The sequence below is a fragment of the Pteropus medius genome, unplaced genomic scaffold (genome assembly GCF_902729225.1).
Source record: "Pteropus medius unplaced genomic scaffold, Ma_sr-lr_union100, whole genome shotgun sequence".
Lineage (NCBI taxonomy): Eukaryota > Metazoa > Chordata > Mammalia > Chiroptera > Pteropodidae > Pteropus > Pteropus medius.
In genome coordinates, this window is record NW_024351729.1 from 24,767,692 (window position 1) to 24,784,475 (window position 16,784).

Below are 16,784 nucleotides of genomic sequence, written 5' to 3' on the forward strand. Positions count from 1 at the left end.
AGTTAAAATATTTAGATATAAATAATTTGGGGAGGAAATATAGCAGTGAAGGTTGGAGAGGGCAGGGCGGATGGGGAAAGAAATCGGTCCTATCAAAGGCAGCCTTGAGATCTCAAGGCAGATAGGATAAGAGATAAGTCCTTTTGCTAAGTTAGTCACACCCTCCCACATACAATTCCCTTGGCAAAGGTTCTTTTACTAACAAAGCAGGCACATGTTTTAAACAAAACAGTGCAGTGTAACAGCTAGGGTGGCTTTAAATATAGTTTTAAATTTAAAAAGCATCAAAGGGGGCAAAATATAACAAAGCAGGACCCGTGGTTTGAGAATACTAAGATGACGAGGGTCCTATGGCCACAAAGGAAACAGATTTCCTCATCGTTCTTTAAATGATGCACAGTTTCTGAAAAGGGATGTTTGAACCTTGAGTCACATACAACAGAGCTGGCATTAACCCCAAGGCACTGCGAGGCAGGAAACAGATGGTGATTCAAAGCAGGAATCTCAAGGAAAAGAGAGGTGAAAAAGATAAAGGACAACTGACATCAAGAAAGCTCAGTTCCCTTTCTTCAGCTCTTCTGGTTAATCCAATAGAACTTATTTCTTCTGTTCTAGCTATAAAGACATCTCACCTAGGAGATTCCGGGGCCGGATGGTGCTAACGCTGCTGGCATTGCCACTCAAATTTAATTTTACCTCTAACTAACCCTTCGGAAGGAGCCTTTCTGGGTTTAAGAATAAAAGAACATTAAAGACCTGTGCATAGAGAGAGGTAGAACAACCAAATTAACCTTGCAAACGCAAGGCAAACATATTCTAATATCAGCCCAAGTAAACAAAATCAGGTTACCTCCAACACAACGCAGAATTCCAGCCATGCCCTTGCTATCTCTCGGACCAAGATATTTTTTTCTTCCTCTGTAATTTCTACTCCAATTTCCTTTACTGGCCTTTGTCTAGATTTAAGGTTAATTTTTAAGTACCCTTTCTGTGTAATAAAGAAAATAAGGTACTTGTGCTGATCGTGTCATGTCTATATTTAAAATCTTTCCAGGGCCCACATTTGTATAACATAAAATTCAAACAGAAGAGCAGAGAAAATATCCAGCCCCATATCCAGCCCCAGTTTGTCCCTCAAATATCCTACACTTCAATCAAACCAGATTGTGTACCATTTGTTTTCACTTGGATCATTCACACCTTCTCAATCACTTTGGAATAATAAAATCTTAACCTCTCCTCAGAGCCTCAAATCAGCCATCACCAATTTTCTATCAAGCATTTCTACACTTGGAAATCAGAACTCAAATTTACTTTTGAGTTCTTCTCAAAAGTAAGAGCACTTCTACCTTTATGCTTATTTACACATATATTTATTTTCCTTGTTATCCAGCAAGCAACTGGTAAACCCAGAGGACAAGACTTATTCTACACACACACACACCCTCATTATCTTATCTTGAATATAATACATATGGCTTTAGGAAGGAGTTCTATACTTACTAGACAAGTGTTTCGAGACTTTCAGTTTCAACTTCTCTCCATAAAAATCTTATTTTTGAAAGCTCAATTGTAATCTCTGATTTTTTTCCCTATGCATTGGTGACTCTGAACAAATGAAAGTCAATTGTCCTTGAAATCCATATTTCATAATACAGCAAAATAACATTTTGATGAAACCCCTCTTGACAGCTGTACTTTTAGTATGCATTACTTAGCAAATTATATAATGATAAAAGGCTACTACACATTTAGGAACTCTTTAAACTATATTCGCTTTTTTTAACCATAGTAGTATATGCATATACTTGAAAAATAGAGATTTTAAAAGACTAGTTATTCCATACACAGCAAAGTTTGGCCTGGTCCATATGGTGTTAACCTAGGGACATCCTGCAATAATTCCCATCCTATTTTCAACCCCTCACATTCTGTGACCTACTTTTGTGAATGTCAATCAAGTAGCTATTGCTTGGTCTGACTTCAAACAGCTCACTTCACTTCTAAACTTTCTCTTCAATGAGAAAAGGAAGAAAGCTCTAAGACCAAACCAACAGTTCTGATTAAATGTTTCAGGGTAGTTGAAACTGGACTTAAGGTTTCCAGACCAAACGCCTGAGAGAGTAGAAGTACTATAACCAAAATGGGAACTAGAGGAAGAAGGGTCAGTTTGGGAAGGAAGCACATGAGGTCAGTTAGACTATCATTGAATCCAAGGTATCTGAATTGAGATGTTCAGGAAGCAATTGGAAATATGAGTCTGGAGGCTGCACAAGCAGAGATAGAGGTTTGGAAAATGTCTGGAAGAGTTACAGGAGTGGATGAGCTATAGATTCAGGAAAAATTCAGGAAAAAATCTTGGAAACCATATTTCAAAGACAGTTGGAGAAAAAGAAATTAAACAGGACGAATAAAAACAAACAAACAAACAAACAAAAAAAACAGAGTAAAAAGGCAACTGGCATTTAATGACCAGCACCAGGGGCATGGCCAGATACTTTAAATAGGTGATCTCATTTAACCTTCACCATTTGCTCTTGGTATGAGCACTTCCAGTTATGTCCGCTGTGCAGGTAAGGCACCTGAGAATTTCAGTGACCAATGCCACAGATCAAAAGCTATATTCATCATGGAAGAACCAGGAAAGTGCAAGAAGAAAGCCAAAGGAAATGAGAATTTTAGTCAAGGGTGGAATCAAGGAGGATGAAACTCAGGAAGACACTTAGATAGTCAATGTCAAAGACATCTGTAGCCTTTCATTACCAGAGGAGTGATGTAGGTGGAAGCTAAATATAGGTTTGGTCCAATTGATAAATCACAATGAATCAACAAATTAGCTAATAACATCTGTGCAATGATCAATCTAGATGTTATATAGATAAAAGATTGCTGTTACAAAAAAGGTCATTATTACAGGGATTTAAACTCAATAAACATACCCAATAAACACCCACTCCAGAACATGGCTCTAGCAGAGTCTCTCATACTTCATTGACTTGTGTTCCATTTTCGTTTGTTTTACCTTCTGAGAGTTCAATCATGTTCTTAATATCTTAACCCAGAAGCCAATACCCCTTGACATAAATTGAAGATGATAATAAAAATTAAATTTTAATTATTACGATTTTAATTATCACCACCTAGAATTTGAGAACCCAAGTATCTATTGCCAGTATGCCTTCCACGTTTATGGAAACACTAGCCGATAGCTTGGGTAATAAGAATAACGAGTAGTTATTAGGGCTCTCTATGTGCACTTTTATTACTTTAATTGATCCCCCAACAATTCTAAGAATTTGGGGCTATTATTAATTGACTAATTTATTAAATAAATATTTTTCGAGCACCTAGTATGTGTCAGTCAGTGTTCTAGATGTTAGGGATAAGTCAAAACTCCTTTCATTAAAATAATGTAGAAGAGAGAGAGGAGCAAAGAGAAACAAACAAACAAAAAAAAACCAAATATATATAAAATGTCAGGTGGTTAGAAGTGTGTTGAAGGTGAGGTGGATAAGAAGATATATTTTAATTGAAAAATCGAAGCACCCAAGCAATGTTTGACTTGCAGAGGGCAAAGAAATGTTTATTAAGTGATGAACTGGACGTCAGATGCTAACCCTTAGCATCGGTACTCCACAACAGTAAGTATTAAAGCCGTGAGGTTCAGCCTGAGTGCACTTTAATGCCAGGCTTCTAGACGAAAGAAAGAAGAAACTTGAAAAAAGCATAATCACCCATATACGATCAATAAGGCAAGTGTTAAGTAACATGTGTTGTATTATTCCTCTGGTGTTTTTCTATCTTTTCAGGTCTTTTGTTAAAAGAAGGATAAGAATGAGAATGAGAATGAGAATGCAGGGCGATTGTTATTTCATGTTAAATCCTGCTAGATCTGTAAGTCGTTATGACAACAAGTTAGCCCTATCGCCAGTTTTACATGAGGATGAATGGTACTTGGGAAGTACAATTGCCATTTTCTAGTGAAGCCTACGTCAGATAAAAAGGCAAACTAGAAAGGACAAGGAAGTATAGTTCTACAAAGTGACCTTTCAGAGTTTCCCAAATGCTTAATCATCTACATAAATTTTAGACGTATCTTAATGGCTTTACTTAAGCTGGGAAAATACAACATAAAAGAAATTTGTACTTAGACTTCTCAATATTTCCAACATTTCAAGTGTCAATTCAGATTATTAGGCACAGCCTGGATCAGTTGCCACAAAATTGATCTTTATTAGCATCTACAACCTAGATTTGAATTGATCACATTTTAGTGGCTATGGCCAATGAGTTCAAATAAACACTCATATTGATGCTCAGTATGCATTTCCTTGATTTAAAGACATAAAATTGTTTTCCAAATAATAATCATATTTTTATAATCTTTTCAGTTCCCCAAAGTGTCCTATCCATTGTCTCACTTACTGGGATAAATGCTAGGGGTAGGGGAAAAAAAGGAGCCAATTTCATAAGTCTACAAGTATATAGTTTTATAGCCTTCGGATAGAGCTTACTATTTTCAATACTCTCACCAAATTACATGTCCATAATAGAAATTTCTATTTCATAAAAGAATGTGATAAAAATTGATGATGTGGGCCAGACCAATCTGTCAAGTAACGTGGCATTCACAATGGCCTCAGGGCACAGCAGCTTTAAGCCATCCATCCCCTGCAATGTGTACGCGGAGAGGACATCCGTCATGCTGCGTGAAACTTACCATTTGGATGGATGAAAACTAGTACGAGACTCAATGTACAACATATATATTAAGTTAAAAGGTTAATTTTCTGACTTGTGGTCTGGATATTAGAGCTGTGGAAGAAGACAAGTGATCGTATGCTCCCTAAATGATCTTCTGGTGAAACCAAATAAAGGAAGTGAGAAAGGGACGTGTCCTTTATTTAGCTTCGTTAGTTCCAACAGTGGGGATGCTCAAGGTCACGACTTTCCCGTGTTTCATCAGTGGAGGCAGAACAGCCCAGTGGTTAGGCACATGACCGGATGTTGGATAGACTTGAATGATGGGGCTGCCACTTCCCAGTGGGATGAGACACTTAACTCTCAGCTATGGCTTCCTCAGTGAAATAGAAACAACACGATGTGAGGAATAATGAGAAACCGCCCACAAGTCCTGGGCACGGCACTCATATACTGCTATTAGGCTGCCCCAAGGTCTTTGACAGGAAACATAAAGTTGGAGCCCATATCCTCTTTATATAAGAGTTTCTTCCTGATACTGAGATTCCCTGGGGGAAAAAAAAGTGTTGCCAGGAAAAGAGGCTAGGAGCGGACAAGGAAGGAAAAAACCCATTGAGTACTTTTATTTTTTTATTTATCTTTTTGCCATCTAAAGTGTTTTTATTTTATTTTATGTTATTTTATTTTATTTTATTTTATTTTATTTGGGAGATTTTTTTTTTTTAATTTACTTATTTTCCAATTACAGATGACAAGCAATATTGTATTAGTTTCAGGAGTTCAACACAGTGATTAGAAGTTTCTAGATCTTACAAAGTGAGTACCATGACAAGTCTCTGACTCCAGAAAATAGTACTGACTATATTTCTTATGCTGTACTTTACATCTCTGTGATTATTTTTGTAACTGGCAATTTATATTTCTTAATCCCTTTCACCCTTTTCTCTCATCTCTCTAACCCCCTTCTCATCTGATGACCGCCAATTTATTCTTTATATCTATGAATTTAATTGTTTTGCTCATTTATTTTGTTTTTTAGATTTCATGTATAAGTGAGATCATATGGCATTTGTCTTCTCCGTCTGACTTATTTCACGTGGCATAATGCCTTCTGGGTCCATCCATGTCACTGAGGACTTTTACGGCTGTGTCCCCATAATGCTATATATAGTGCACAATCCTCTTTAAAACTCTGAGTTAGATGCTGATTTCCACACTTTATTTTCTACACAACAAAACAGAGGTTCAGCAAATGTTGCAACTAGTTAAATAGGAAAAGTAAGAGTCAAATTGAGGTTTATCACACTCTAAAAACAATTACAGTTAACATTTATTAAATGATTATGGTTCCCCACTTTATATACATAATCTTACTAAATACTTAAAATGAACTTATGAATAGGGAAACACATTATCTCTCTTTCAAACCAAGGAAACTGAGGTGAGGTTAAGCGACCACTTGAGAATACATGGGTAATAAGTTTCAGGGTCACCATTTAAACCAGTATAATTCTAGAAGCACGGACATAATTCATACAGGCCTCAAAAGCTTCTGTCTTTCCCCTGTGTGCTCAGGGAAGAATATGGTCTAGGGTAAAGAAAAATTCACACACACACACACACACACACATACAAAAACACACAAACATACAAATACACAGAAACACATAATCGTGGTTAAAATGAGAAATCTACTAATTTGTCTTTGTCTTAGAAAAGCATTAGAGAATTAACTAGAATGGTGTGGCAATCAGATTAATTTAACATCCTCATCTTCAGAAGATTCTTATTAATAAATATGTTGTACTCTTCAGTGACAAGTTTTTCTGACTAACGTCCGTGTGCACGTGTCCACCCGCCCAGTCTCTCACAGGAAAGCATGAAGAGGAAGGGGACGGAAAAGGAGAAACACTAAACTATGACCCTAGGAAGAAGTGGATAAAGCGAACAGACATATTCCTCAAATGAAGGCTTGGACAGACCTTCAAATCTCCAGATTTAGGACAATGACTCAGCCCCAGAAGACCGAGGGGGTCATCGTGTGACCTGACACTCCACTCTCACTCCCACTTAGACACTTATAGCTGGGTACGGTGGCCCCCCACCCCAACAAGGGGGGGCCAGGTGGGCCTGCTCACCACCCAGGTGTGCCCAAAGCCATAGAGGCTGGAAGTGCACATTTTCTCAGGACCACCCTCTCCGTTCCCTCGTAAGAACTCAACACGAAGATGACCTGGATCAGTCCTGAAGATTTCAGTGGCTTATATTTCTCCCGCAACAGCTTTCTGCCGTAGGTACTATTATTATTACTGTTTTAGAGAAGAAATTGAAGCACAGAAAGACGAGGAAACTTGCCTGTGACACAGCTAAGTAATTGATGGCGCAGGGTTCAGACTGAGGCAATGGGGACTCCAGAGCTCACTGTGTGAATCCTTTCTTTTAATGTTCCCCCAATTCGAGGCTCAAGAGCAGAGACAAAGGAATTCTTTCACATATCAAAGGTGTTTCTACATCTTTCCCAGATCCCATCCCCACCCAACTACTTCCTATTTCCCCTCCCCCTCCACACACACAACAACACCTTATCTGTTGTTTAAAACACAGAGCTACTCCTGTCCTGTTCACTCTTGTGTAAATGCAGCGAGATGCTCGATACGGAGGCCTGTAATCCCTAGCAGAAGTCTGATGACAGTCTCTTAGGTGAGAGAGCAAACATATTAGCTTTACGGGAGAATGTACTGATCGAGATAAAAATACACAGACAAGAGTGACCAACACAAAATAGCAAACAAAATAATCCTAATTCCAGGTTAGATACCTCTACAGAAAGTACACATCCACCGCTAGGTGCGCTAATAACAACAAAATCAAACAGTCAATTAAACATTTTACCTGCTCACCCACCTGAGATGCCGGGCTACCCTTGTTCACTTTATCCTTACTTCCTTTGAATCATCATGGCCAAGTCTGAGTATCTTTCTCATTATAATAATATTATCTGACTCTTGCAGTGCTTGTTTGCAAATCATTTGCATAAATAGCACCTCACTTCGTGAACTGAATCATCAATACAACCCAGAAAAGTGGTTCTCCCATTTCCCAGATTAGGAAACTGATCTGGGAGGTCAGCTGCTAGCAGAGCAGGAACCTGATCTTCTGATTCTAAATCCAGTGCTGCTCCCATTCCACCCATTTCGGTCCCTCAAAGGACCATCCCACATCCTTCCTTCTCCATCCTAGCCTTCTGGTTCGATGCTCTTCTGTGCCATCACCAAATCTGCTACCTCCCAGAATTTAAAATAGTTTTCAGATGCTCACGCAACAAAACACATGCCTCTGTTGGATATGCCCCTGTGATACAAACAGATGAACAATCAAATTAGCATCTTTACTCTCACATACGTTTAAAAAAATCTATACGCATGGCCAAAAAGAGCGAAAAAGAGAAGAGAGAGACAGAGAAAATGAAAAAAAATCTCAAGAATATATACAACGAGTGATAGGATTATGGTAATTTTCTTCACTGCAATACTCTACACTTTCTAGATTTTCTAGAATTACTATACATTGCACTGTTCGACATGGGGGGAAAATGATTTTTAAAATGTTAAGCAACAAAAACATTGAAAAGTTGAGTCTTTTGAAGGAAGGAAAAAAGAGGACAGGAGCCACTGGGGACTTACTTGCTTTGCCCAGTCCTGGGGGAGGTGCTGTAGATAACATGGGTCGCAGAGGGCCCCAACATTCTCAGAGCAAGGAGCAAAAACGGAGTGGATGGCCCCGCTCTTCTGGGAAACAGCCACCCCTTCCTAAGGGCTGCCAAGTCTTTCCACATCCAAACACTCTGACTTGTGCTAACAGAGAACGCCTATCTTCTAAAACAAGTTTTAAAGATTGTTTGGATCTGGGCAGAGAGGGAGTTGATTTATTTGGCAGGCAGAGCTAATTATTTTGGCCTGTTTTGAAATCTCCCTGTTTCAAATCTCTGACTCAAAAATCATCTCGGAGGTCATCACACATTGTCTTTAAACCCAGATTTAAAAGCAAAATTAGAGATGGTACGAAAGGGCATAGCCTCTAACTTTAAAAAAAAAGTTACTAACCTGCAGCGTCACTAACTGTTGTAGAGGAAAGTCAGGTCATCAGCTGTAAAGATTTCTAGGCGCAACCCATGGAGCCTTTAGACCCAAATCAAACAACCTTTTTGTTCCTTCTTTGGGGCAAACCCACCAGTATATTTTCCTCAATGTGAAGACAGAATACTGGACACAGAAAAGGTGTTTTAATGTGAGTGTTTCCAACCTACCTCAAAAACACTCATGAAAAGGGAGAATACAGATTCAGAAAGTGAAATGATTTCAAGTGTTATGCTAACTGAATATCAAAATAATAAACATCCAAAGCAAACAGGCCAGTAGGAGCAGGTAATAAATCAAAATACATGTGGGGATTGGACCTCATTAGGTTTGAAAAACAGAACACTGTTGCACAAACTGGTTATTAGCACTAGGTTCTCTCTCTCTCCCTGCTTTTTTATTCTCTCTCAAAAAAAAAAAAAAAAGAGAAAAAAAGAAAAAGAAAAGGAAAAAAAAGAAAAGAAAAAAATGAAAAGAAAAGAGAAAAACTGGCACAAAGCCCCAATCTTTTAATACGGAAGTTCATTCCTTTATTGAACGTGTCTCAGCAAGTCGCCATCAGCTGTTATTTGTTATTAGGGACCTGTGTAAACCTTAAGGCGAGGAGACTGACTCAGGCATCAGAACAGGAAGAGAAAGTATGTGATCACAATTGCTTTCAACCTCCTTCACGTTCAGCATTATGTGTTCTAGAGGAGACGGCAGTTAACATTCTCTAACATGAACATATTTGAGCACAGTGGGAAGCGAATTCTAAAAAGGAACAAGAGCAGCAGGTGGGCTGATGAACTTAGAGGTAGGCGAATACCTGTGCCCAGCGTGGGACTAGAGGTGGCTCTGCCACATAGCAAAACTCTGCGGGGGTTCCAGAGGTGGGGGGAGGGGCAGGGAAGCCTGGGCATCCCTCTCAGGAGCAGAGGGACCACCAGGAAAAGCTGCTAGGCTAGGAATCCTTATGGGGAACAGAGGGAATTCTGTTCTCCAGCTCCACTGGGTGTATCCATAGCCAGGAAGGGAAGAATTATAGCTGGACATCGCAGTCTGCAGGAAGACAATTATTTCTGTTGTTCAAAAAGGAGCACATCCCATACTCAGCCCAGTTTCCACCAGTCCCTCGTGCTGTGGTAAATGTCCGTTGAGCACCCTCCCACCCTAAGTACCCTTCAAGTCCTTCGAACACCACCTGTATAAGTGGCTGAACGACAGAACTGACACTTCAAAGGCCTGAGAATTAAGTTAAAGGCTAATTTAGAGGCAGGACCAGCCTCATAGACCCAGCTACAATCAAATTAAGAAAAGAATTGGATGTTAATTGGACTTATGATGGTGGTGATCTTTTTGTGATATAAACAAATATCAAATTATTACCCCTGAAACTAATAAAACGTTTTGTCAATTGTAGCTCAATAGAAAAAATTATTTTTAAAAAAGAATCAGTTAGAGTACAAATGCTTCAACTGAAGCAAAATAAATATGTTCTCAAGGCACTCAGGAAATGAAAGGCCAGCAAGGGCTTCTAATCAACCGTGCTTAGTATTGAAACTGCAAAATTAGAATGGTAATAGTGAACTTTCTCTCTGAGATAAGCTGAGAACACCAAAAGCTAGTTAGAAAATGTTTATACTAGGAACTCATTGCTCTAGTATAGATTAATAGATTAACCACTTCAATGCCTCTGAAATGCTGATCATTTCTTACATTCTTCAAAGCATTAGACCTGTTTCTGCTTGCAAAAGCCACGTGCACTTTTTGAGCTTAAAAAGCTAGTATACCTGGGACTCAAAATCCTCTTTCGAAGGACTTTTGGCACTGTATAATTTTTACAAAATTCCTGGCAGTCCTCAGGCATGAATTCATAGTAGTTGTAAATGGACATGTAAAAAAAAAGAAAGAAAGAAAGAAAGAAAAAATATGCAAATCTACTTCCTGTACAAATAGGCACAGTTGCCTTCCAACTCAGGGCTGATTCTGGATGATGTTCTTTTTCTTCACTGATGTACAAGAACAAAAAGTAACATAAATAGCATAACGTTTATATCTATCTGTCTGTATCATACCTATAATATCTGATCCAAACAATTCCTATGTATCTAGATACAGGTGAAAATATTTTATCTAGGTGTGTATTTTATTTTTATTTTCTATATTACAGCTACTCAAACCCAAACCGAATTTCGTATTTGCGTGAAGTCCACAGCTTCATTTTCCTCTCAGTGAACAGAGACTTGGAAGACAAATGTTTGCTGGATGAAAGGAGGGATTAATGAGGCGATGCCATGTGCTGAATTTCCCAATGACAACGCAACGGGAGCAAGGACCTCTGGCTGTTTTATTGACCCTTTTCCTTTATCGAGGGAGTGACCAGTGCTCTTTCAAAGAGGAACCTACTAAGACAAACCAAACACATTGGGGAGTTTGCAAAGAAAATTTCAAACATGGGATCAACTGTCACAGAGAGATTTAAATGTATCCTATTAAAAGATGATAAAAACTAATCAGTTGAGATTTTAACGATCTAGTTCTGATTGTTGGACACTGTAATTTGCTAAGTAGGCACATGACTTATCATTCTGAGGGCAGTTTATTGACATCCAGTTTCTGCTCAAGGAACCAGTATTTCTGAGTTATTTTGTGAGCTTCCAGGAGACCAGAGTAAAAGTGAAAGCAGTCATGTCCAAGTTGCTTATTATATTTCACGTGAGCCTCACCAATAGCCTTGGCATGTAAACTATGAGGAAGTTACATCTGACAACGCACATGCGTTATAACAAACCCACTAGTTATCCTGCCATTTGGCAGCTCCACGTCTGCAAACACTGGCATTTTCTTTTTTTTTTTCTCAAAATATTATACAACAAATCATAAGCCTGGTCTATTTTCTTTTGACTTGGTTTCTGTGGTTTTATTTGCGGCCCTTTGCTAGTGTTTGAATGTGGACGTGGAGGCCGTGGTAGTGACAACTCACTTCCCCTGCAGCCACGTGTGTCCATAAAGGGTACAGAAGTGATCTTGACTAAGGAAGTAGATGACTCTGAGCGAGGAGGAAAGCCAGTGTGTTCAAAGTATAAACTCAAAGGTATGTCCCTGAAGGAAAAATGCTGAACCTGTGGTCTTTACCCATCTGTGACTCAAGTCAACACAGCTTCTGACACACAGATAGTACAAGAACAAATTCCAGTTTATGGAGTTTCGAAAATTATGTAACAGCCATAGTGCCTGGGATTGTGCCTCTTCCAAAGAAATCAGTATGACTTCAGACATCTCGATGTTTACTTTTTTTTGTCAAAATACGCCTGTGAAGTAAGACTGCGGTTGTAAAGATTGGAGAGATCATCTCTCTCCTGTGAAAATCAGAACAGCCTTTTCTACAGGGCTATTTTACTCCAACTTCCAACTCCGTCAACTAGGGGGCCATCCTGTGAGAGAGCCAGCAGAGCCACAGCAGAGGAGTGGGAGAGCAAAAGCCCCTTGGGAGACCACCTGTTCCCACATCTCTGGGACACCACAAGTTTCATACCTAAGTAAATAAAATCTACATCTAAGAAGGGCCTTGGTTAGGGCATCCACTCTTCTCCCCTGGTGATTATTTAGGCTGCCTAATACGCACTGCAAATGTCAACCCAACTGCATGTCTTAAAGGATATCAGCAGGGATCCTTTCAAATGATGTGATTTGAGAATGGCGGACAAGGAGACTGAACTACATCTCATTTACTAAAGAATGAATTTGTGCGAAAACAGACCTCTAATTAGTAAACACATCGTTTGTGTTCCAGTTACCCACAGGTGGTTCTGGAAAACATCTCTGCCCAGGTCCCAGCTCTGGTATTTTTCTTTTTGTTAGTCTTCTTGGCTAATCCACATCCAGCCTTGCTAAACAAGTTTTCTTTTTTAACCAAAGTGCTATGCTAACTTCAGAAAATTCTGAGACTCTTCATCTGCAAGTGCTCCAACTTCTAACATTGGCACCTGGGAAGGCTCTCTCCATCCCCTGCCCACACCAGGAAAAACTCCATCTTGTACTACAGATGCCCGATAGCCTGAAATGGTCTTCTTCCCAGGTCACGTGAATTTCCCTACTGTTTAAAAGGAAGAGAACAACTTCCAGGATGTGATTACCCCTGGAATCCAAAATCAATTTGCTGGCTCTGTATAAAAATCGCAATAACTTTGTGATAACTATGCGATTGGTCCTACTTTGTTCTACTAAGGATGCCACATGTGGCTGATAATTTTCTCTCTGTAACCAAACTGATCAGTCTTTCACTTCTGTGCAGTTTACTTCCAACTACTTTTCCCCCCCAAGAAATGGTTTCTGTAGAAAAGAGATAAATAACTCACACCTCTTCAGTGGACAGAACTGCTCTTCACTTGAGTATCTACATAATTTTTTTTTTTTTTTTTTTACGAGAAATAATATTATTCACAGAATCCAACTAAAAAATGTGATACTGGCTAAATCCACTGGGATTGACGCCATTGGCCCAGATGGGTATAAGCAACTCACTTTCTGAGATCCACAGGGCCTTCTATTCTTAGCAGGTGAACAAGAAATAAGCAGCACAAAAGGACTAGCAAATCACTGTTAGTTCTGTGTCACCCAGAGTCAGTCTTCGTGGTATGAGCAGCCGACAAGTTCGCCAGTGCCTAAATTAACCAGAATCATCTGGAGCCTTGTTAAAAATTTAGATTACAAACTCAAACTTCAAAACTCTTGGGATGTGACCTTAAAAATGTGTATTTGTACCAAGCGGCCCAAATGATTCTAATATACAAAATTCATCTTTGGAACCACTGGGATTCATCATTAGAGATAAAAGCCCAAAAAGCAATCCCCTTCCATTGACGTACATTAAGCCATTCTTACACTTAAAAAAAATGAACCAAAACAAACAAACAAACAAATAAATAAAAAACAAACAACCATGCGTTGACCTTGCAGAACAGTTCTAAATTCCAAATCTAAATAAATACCTTCATCATTTATTTACTATCCTAAATTACCCATCTACAAGGTAATAAACCATCAATCGTGGGAAATCAAAAGCACTTTCTTTTTTTGCTTTTCAAATAACTGATTTGTTGTTTTCTCCTTTGCTTAAATCAATCCAATCATCTTTTAAATATAACCTTCAGGTCAACTTTTCTCTGAAGTGTTCCTTATCTTTCTCCTGCATGCCTAAAATGGTAGAACAAAGATGTGGGTAAACATTACAAATCTTCAGTCGATGACACAATCCCTTTAGTTGAATGAACATCTAGAATTTTCCAAGATCAAGGGCTCTCAATGGCCAGGGGTAGCAAGTAATTGATGACTATCTGATGAATGAGCCAAGAGGGAGAAACCAAACTCATCTTCTGCCCTTTAAAGTCTATCCAAAATCCAGTCTCAGCCCCATGGCAAGGGAACTAACTTACCATTCTTGGCTCAGAGGATGTGTTCATTCCTATTCTACCACCTTTATTTATTTACTTCTTATCTAGTTCTTCCTCTCCTTGGAAACCTTTCCAGATAACTCCAGTCAATATCGACTTTTTCTTTTTTTCCTGATGTAAAGGGAAATGGCGCTTATAATCCTATCATACATTTTAACACTTAAGAGCTAAGAGGTATCCTGGAGATGACCTAGTCCAGCTAATTATTTTCTAGATGAGAAAATTGATGGGAGAAAGCTAGGGAACTTGTCCACAGTCAGATAACTGGGTATTTTCAGAACAGAGGTTAGAAGCTCAATGTTCCCACCCTAAAGTATTTCTCAGGAAGACTGTAGGCCTTTGGGAAGCTTAGGCTTTAGATGATAAATTATTTTTTAATAAATGTACTAGTACTTACTCTTTCACCGAAAGATTACTTGCCTTGGGAGGTTCTGCAGTAAACTTTTGACATTCTTAAAAGATATTTCCCCAAATCTCCATTAATTGTTAAATCAGAAAATCCATCTATAGAATGCAATTTGGCCAATCCCCTTATCTCTGAAAAGGGGTTATAATATCCCAAGCTTAGTATGGTTGAAAACAAAATGTGAGAATATGTATCAAATAAGAAAAACACTGAGGTACTGAGAAGAAGGGCAGAATCTTGGTTATGAGTATCAGACCTCTGGGGCTGAATCTAGACTCCTCATCTGCTAGCTGAGTAACTCTGGGCAAGTTGCTTCACTTCCCTGCGCTTTAGTTTCCTCATCAATGAGAAGAGATAATGATAATCACTAGTTTACCAAGTTTTTGAGGTGCTACAATGAAATACTGTAAGGGCTTAGCAAAGAGCCAAAGTCTCACCAGATAAGTGCACAGCAACCACAACACGAATGATTTAAATGAATGCCAGGATAAAGACAGAGAGAAAAAAAAAGATAAACCACTATATGCCACAGGCCTTTTTCATTTGTGAACTGCTGTGACCATTCATTTGTGCAGTCATGCATTCATTCTTTCACTCCTTCATTCATTTCAATAGCAATGAAGTATCAGGCTCAGTTAGAGGGTCTGAGGATTCAGCAGGGAACAAAGTAGGCTTGCCTTCGTGGGGGTTGCATTGAGGTTGACAGCTAAATCTAAGAATGCTGGAGACCTATCACGTCCTTGTTCCACGAATGTCACCATCCAAATACTTCTTTTGAAGCTGCATTCAAAGCAAGTTAAAAGTTACTTATGAAAAGAGTTTGTTATTTTGTGATCACTTGTTGTTCTGGACTAAAAACAAAATTTCAAAGCATGATTGATCTCATTTATCAACAACCTTGTCTACGAATTATTTGACTTCCAAAAATTAAATCCACCTTATGGGACAAATTTGTCCAAAACTAAGTACATTTGAAAAGAACATATTATACATTTGGAAGAAGCCAGTTCCAAAAAGTTCCTACATTGGAGTAATCCTGTAAAAACATCAAGGTGACCACTTTCTAAGGGCCATTTGCATGAAAGTCTCTGTATTTGTCCTTTGAAAAAAATCATTGTACTTCAGAGTTATACAGACTTTTGTACAACGGAATGTAGGCTTATTTATGCTGGTCATGTAGCGAGCACAAAATGAGTAATTTATTGAATTGAACTGAGAGACTAAAACATGCTGGACTGAAATAGACATGTGAGTAGGGTGATAAGTCTTCTAGTCTAAGACACAGATGAAAATCTCCTTAGGGATACAGCCCTACCTGTAATTTATTTCAACATTATTCTTGTATGTAATATTATTTTTGGCATGTTAATATATTGTCAAAGAATTCCAATCTAGTGACATGACAAAAGCTGTATTTCATTTTGGAATGTAAGAAGTGTGAAAATCAATTGAATTATGTATCAATGACATGCAATAAGGATAACTAGTATATTCTGGGTAATGTCACTTTTCTAGACTGATTAGCAGCCTAGAGCTATTAGATTAATTAGCAGAGTTTCATTCTTACTATTATAATCAGTTGGTTTTACTGAAATGGAGATAAAGACTCAAAGCTCTTTTTTCTTTTTTCCCAAAAAGAAAGAGTGATTTGCCAGAATCCACATAATTCAGATGATTAACTTCTTTTCTTGGCACTTGACTAAACCCATGAGTTTATGCTGGCAAATAAAATAAGTGCTGAAAGTTGAAGTCACTCTTTAATCTAGTAAATAAACCCACAGAAAATTCAGCCTCAATTACACTCTTTAAATTTATGACATATCCAGCATTGTAAAAGATGGTGACAAATACTGGTTTCTTACTGAAAATACATGATACATTCTATGAGTGTGCTTCAAAAATCAATAGGCTACTTACAGATGAACAAAACCATAGTGACATTTTTCTTTTCCCATTTGTTTATTCATTCATTTCAATGATCATATAGGGAGTACGAGGACAGAATAAAACTCTGCACCATATTGGTTTCAGGCACTATAGAGGATGCAGAGATAAATGGAATATAGACTTAGCCCTGGGAGAACACAGATTCTGGTACTCAACTGC

At 38.4% G+C, this 16,784-nt stretch overlaps 1 protein-coding gene and 1 long non-coding RNA gene across 9 annotated transcripts in view; one reads left to right on the forward strand and one right to left on the reverse strand.

Annotated features, from left to right (window-relative positions):
* EPHA4 (EPH receptor A4) overlaps positions 1–16,784 on the reverse strand; it is a 140,226-nt gene that overhangs the window by 94,838 nt on the left and 28,604 nt on the right. The window lies entirely within an intron of this gene.
* On the forward strand, positions 9,272–11,332 carry LOC120587704 (uncharacterized). 2 transcript variants are annotated; one of them, XR_005649069.1, is made up of 2 exons: positions 9,272–9,613; positions 10,990–11,332. It is a non-coding gene; the product is annotated as an uncharacterized LOC120587704 (long non-coding RNA). The 2 variants fall into 2 exon arrangements; XR_005649070.1 differs by lacking the exon at positions 9,272–9,613 and adding an exon at positions 10,659–10,848.